At 39.4% G+C, this 6,000-nt stretch overlaps 1 protein-coding gene across 1 annotated transcript in view; it reads right to left on the minus strand.

Moving 5' to 3' along the window:
- MID1 (midline 1) overlaps window positions 1-4,476 on the minus strand; it is a 230,489-nt gene extending 226,013 nt beyond the window's left edge. The window contains exon 1 of the mRNA XM_079307975.1: window positions 4,443-4,476. The gene's annotated coding sequence lies outside the window, so the exon portion shown is untranslated. The remainder of the gene's footprint in view (window positions 1-4,442) is intronic.
- Between the last annotated feature and the right edge of the window lie 1,524 nt (window positions 4,477-6,000).

Raw genomic sequence — 6,000 nt, forward strand, 5'->3', positions numbered from 1 at the left:
ATAGATGAGGAAACATGCATCTGCCTCTGTACAGACTTTTAGACTCATGTATATTTCTAGATATCTTGCTAAACATGAAATACACTTAATGTGAAAAAAAATTAAAATATGGAAACACAAAATCTGCAATAAAATATTTTTCTTCTCTTGATTACTTGTTACACCATCAAAACCTAGATTTAATATTAATATTTTAAATGAAAGAAAAAAAAAGAAACAGCAGGGAAATACTTCCTAAGTAGCTGTAAACTCAGACCCTAACACAGGTTGCATATTTTTAATACCTTCCCCTTACGAGTCTCAAAGCAGTGTGTATTCCAAAGCTCTAACCCTGATAAATGGGTTTGAAACATAACTTGGAATTAATACAGGAAAAAATAGATTTAAAGGATAAGTTTTCATAAATAAGGCCATTTTGAGGTAACACAGGACTAGAGAATTTGTGGAGGATTAATTTTCAGCCTAGTCATTTTCTCAACTTTTTGTAATGAATAAACACACAGGAAGATAGGATAAAAACTCTACATCTTCATCACAGACTTTTCATGCTTAACATTTCCCAACCCTTTTTAATTAAAATACTTGCATTTTTCCTGTCCTAAACAATTACTTTACACAATAGTGAACAAATATACAGATGTCACAGACTTCTAATCCAGAGCACAGTTTAAAGTTCTCTCATCTATGGAAGTGCCTCCTTAAGCCATTCCTCAGCTTTTTGCCTCCTTCATTTTCATGACTCTTAAGCACTTATTCTCACAGGAGCTGTAATTAATGCAATGTTAGGCCAGAGGTTTCTCATGAGGAACACATCCTCTCATTTTTAGGTTGTGGTTGCAGACTGCAACCATCACAAGTGTATCCTGAAAGTGGCACACCAGAGCCAAGCAAGGCACTGCAGTGTGAGGACAGCTGCTGGGCTAAAATGCCCAGCTCAGATTTGGAATGGTATTTTTAACTTTAAATTCCAAATACATTTACCAAAGGCTGAAAGGAGAGAGGCAAGCTTTAAAAAAGGTTTAAAAAAGTTAGGCAACACACACTTTTTGTGGATCACATGATCTCTGGAGAACAGTATTAGGCAGACAGATAAAGATGTCTTTCCTATAATTCCTTATCATTCATCTACAAAACACATATTTTACTTCATGCACTACAGTGAATTTTACAGAAAAGGTGCTTTTTGACTTGCTCTCTAGACACCCATCTCCATCCTGAGTTATTCTTAGAGCTCTTCAACTGCAGATGGCAATTTTCAATTAGGTATGTGCTTCAGGGGAAATAAGGAATTTACTAAGGTCACTTAAGGGCAATGAAATCACACATGCCATATAAAATGCTTACACTACAAAATGATAGCATAATGGAATGGTAAAGCCTTTAACAAAATCGTAAAGGGAGCATGCAACTAGTACAGCATGTTCTTTTATTATTTCAAGCTCTCCAGTTACACCTTTGAAAGATTAGTCTTTTTTTTAAGTGAATATGTGTAAAGATATCAGGAAAAACTTGATGTACCAAACTGCCTACTGACAATGTGCTACTCAGCTCCAAATTATACACAAATCAGAAAATGAAAGCAAAAATGAGGTGATGGAATGAAAGTCAAGCAAGCCTATAAAAAAAAGTGCCCTAACTTTGTTTTTAGGATGAGCAGATTACTAAATGTGGAAAAACATCGAAGACATTTAGTATGTTCTTTTATTTCCAAACAAAAATTTTATGATACTATAGGCTAAATACATAAAGCACTTTCTGATTTAAAAACGACAAATTAATAACAGTTCTCATTAATTAACCCATCAGTAACACAGCAGCAAGGCAGAAGATAATTTTGGTTCATTATCAATATTATCAAGTCCAAGTATTTCTGCTTTCCTTCAGTCTTGAGTTACACAGCTGGCACCACAGGGGTATGCACAGACTTGATGTGCTCATTGCCTTCACCTGAGTTTAACATTCATCCTCAAAATATACAGTGCAACACAACACCATTGCTGCACTCTGAAGACAGTTCTGAAATTAAAATTAATATAAAGGAATCCTTGGAAAAAAATCTTTAAACAGGGTCAGAATGCCTTTAGCTCTTTTTTCTTTAATCAGAGAATAAACCTCATCACCTGTTAACATGGTTAGAGACCCATGCCTAAGGTAAGGCTGACTTGCAGGAGCTCAGGCCAGAGATTGGCAATCCAGTCACAGTCACTGCATTTTCTTGTGATTTTAGATAAAGCACAAGGCCTATCCCATGTTTTAAATGAAACTAAAAATATTTTAAATTTTATTTATTTTGAATTTTTTTTCTCACTGTAAACAAGCATAAAATTTCCCTGGCCTTTATCTCCCAACCATAAGTTTTGGTCTGAAACAAATTTGCTTTTTGTGCATGCAGGTTAATGGGAACTTGTGTGACACCACAGGCACAGCACCAAGCTGAGGTAAATCCCTGGGGCAGACACTGGCTTTAGGCAGGTGCCCCTGATGCTGCAGGCTCTGAAGCCACATCATTACACATCTGTGGGTGCCAGAGGCAGCACTCAGCTGGAAAGCAGTGAGAACCAACTCCTCCCTCCATGTCCCTTGGCAGGGGACAGGCACAGAGCTCACCAAGGGGCAGGCAGGCTGCAGCCCTGCCCAGCCTGGACACAAACTGCTCACATCCTGGGGCACAGCAGGCTCCTGTCCACCCCAAATACACTGCAGAGACTTTGAACCACCTTTCTACCTTGCTTGGCACTGGGAAATCAAAAGACCATTAATGATTGCAACACAGCCAGACAAACTGATGGGGGCAATGCAATTTCCTGAAATGAGACTTGGAAAAGGTGATTTAAGAGCGTGTTTCCCTGGAGTCTTCTCTTGCCCTTTAAATTTATGCTTTACTAACAGCCCTCTTACAAGTCCTTTCTCTGTACTCTTTTCAATTCAAAATAATAAAGATATTCCACAAAACCACCAGGATTGAAGTGCAACAAGTGAAATTTATGGTTCTGGTCCACCATCCAGGCTTTCTTTGCCATGGTGGCTTCCACCACAACCAAAGATGATTCATCACAAAGAACCCATTAGCTTCAGCCCTGAAATAGGTATTTAGGAACTTGCTATATACTTTGTGGTATTGAAGCTCCTATAAAAGTCTCTACTGGAACTACTACAGCTACCCTCTGTCATTCCCATTAAAACCTCACTCAACATTCAAAGTCAGAAACTAACAAAAAGTCTTTCACAGAAATTAATGACAATCTTTATGAACACAAGTGACTTAATTCTTTCTTTATTCCAAATTAATTTTAACCAGGTAATACTATATTATTAATCTCAGGGACACATTAATTCATAAAAATTACAGCTATTTAGAAAAAAGAGGGTTTTAAAATCATCTTCATTGTAAGTTTCTAACCTCCTAGGAATTTTATTTTCCCATTTTGATGGCTAGGAAAGATGTAGCTACATCTCCCATAATGAGTGCTTTCACATGCCTGTGGTGCACATAAATATGAATAACCATGAAAATAAGAGGAAAGTAATCATATATCTATTAGTCTCCAATGTTAGAAAAACAAAAATCATTCTGAAAATGCACTCCACCTGACTAGTTCTCTGCAACATTTTTTCCTTAGAAGGTACTCCAAGAAATCAACTGAAAATATTTTTCCATTCCTATGTTCTACACCATAATGGCAGAAAACTTATATACAGTTCCTCAATGAACATCTGCTACCTAACAGCAACTGTCCTGATGGACTTCACAGCAGTATTCTTACACCTAGAGACCTATTTGAAATTTGTTTTCAACTTTATTTTTCATTATGTCCTGATTAAAATCTTCAGGGAAAAATTTCTCCATCTTTGTGGAGATTTTACTGAAAGCCTGTTTTTAAAATGTAATCATACTGTGCAAATACTTCCTAAATTATATAAATCCTTGTTTTGAAGTCGGTAATCCCTACTGTAGTAGAACCTGTTTAGCTTACATTTCCTATAACAGTACCTGAAGTTTACTTTTTAACTCACTGCAAAATCTTTATTGCTACAGGAACTCCCTGTATTGTAACAAACATATTGCAGCTATGCTGATTTACCGCATTCACACGCATCCAAATAAAACTCACCCAACCCCTAGACATGCTAAAGGAGCGCACCTTTTGTAAAAAGCACGTTTCAAGATTTAAAAAACTAACCAAAGCATCTCAGCTTTATTTGCAGCCTCAGCTCACATCTGTGCTCCATCACAGCTAAGAAAGTTTGAGAATCCCTGCAGTAAAACGAAGGTGCATCCGACTTGGGAGCACATGGAACGTCAGATAAGTTACGGGAGCCGCTCCCGCAGCTCCGCAGCCGCACGGAACCCACAGCCCGCTCCGGAGGGAGCAAACCACAGCTGGAAGGACAAATCTCCCCCGACCCAACCACCCCCAGCTGCGAGGACCCGCCTGCCATACCTGCTCCTCCATCTTCCCGGGCACTTTTCTCTCTTCCCGAGCCGGAGAAGCGGGGCGCAGTCGCTCCCGGGCGGTGCAGGGCTGCGCTCGGTCCGGTCCTGCCCCCTCGGTCCTGCCCCCCGCTCCGGTCCTGCCCTCGGTCCGGTCCGGTCCGGTCCTGCCCCCGCTCCAGTTCCGGTCCTGTTCCTCGGTCCTGCCCCCTGGTCCGGTCCTGCCCCGCCCGCCGCCGCCCTCGCCCCTCTCGCAGGCACGGACAGCCCCGCCGAGTCCTGTAGGTCCAACAGGTTTCCTTATATAGGTAAACACAAAGTGCATTCCTGGTGACAGGGGCTAACTGGAAGTAAGCTTAATTTAGTTAACTCCCCGCATACCAACTGGGTCCGAGTGCCTGAAGTTTGCTTAGCACAGCGTAGTGAAGGGTCTTCAGAACGGAGAACACTTTCCTTGCAGTAGTTTAGCACCTATGTACTTATTGCATTACTTAAAGCCATAGCAATACTGGCTACTATGTTCACATTACATAAAACACTTGACGATTTTACAGAGCACTGAGCCTGCATTTTCAGCCTAGAGAAGTGAAAGTGACAAAGGTTTGTGTATGCACTACAAGGTGACAAAGGTTTGTGCACATACCTCCTAAAAATGTTAAAATAATTACCACAATATTGAAGCTTCCATATCGTATATCAAGTGTCATGTGAAAATGTTAGAAAATGAGGATTGCATTACTGATAGCAACGGAAAGATGCAGTGTAAGAAAAGCTTGTTTTACTCTTTCCTGGTTCCTTTTCTATACAATGTAATAGTTAAGCATTTGGTGACAGACCTGTCTTGCCAGAGATGTGTGACTGCAATATATTAACAGACACACCCCTACCTAAACCGGGAAACAGAGACAGAGGAAGTACCAAGAACAAGCCTGCGCTGCACTCTTCAGAGCAATGACAGGTGTATTTCACATTTTTTTCCATCACCTTGACTGTCACTACTTGCTAACCCTTTTCAGCAAATACAACTTCCTTGTCTGAAAGAACTTCAGCAGGCAATTAATTAATTAATTACAGGAAGATCATGTAATATGTGTCACTTTATTATATTTAGACATTTAGTTATGGCTTTTCTACAAGCTAAAACACTGTTGATATACAGGTAGAATTAGACAGCAGAAAGCACAACGATAGGGAAGAAAGCAATAAAACAAATTATGGAGGAACAAAAAACTGAGTGATAATGAGAAAAGTTTCAGGATTTTATAAAATTATGAGAGGCTAACTTAAAAAACACAATGAGCTGGAAAGTATACAATTTACTTTTCGTTCTGTCCCCTGGATATATTTTCTATATCTCAAAATGCACAAGAGCCACAAATTTGGCTTCCTGGTGAAATATGAAGTGTTGGAACCAACAGTGTACCACACAAAAGCTGGAAATTATCATTATCCGGTGGACTACAGCATTTCTTTTTGCTGCCCAATATATGACTTGAAGATCATTAAATAATATACTGCACAGAAAAGTTATTCCTAATGTCCATTTCTAATGGTTTCAATACTTCTTT

The sequence above is a fragment of the Erithacus rubecula genome (genome assembly GCF_903797595.1).
Source record: "Erithacus rubecula genome assembly, chromosome: 1".
NCBI classification, from domain to species: Eukaryota; Metazoa; Chordata; class Aves; order Passeriformes; family Muscicapidae; genus Erithacus; species Erithacus rubecula.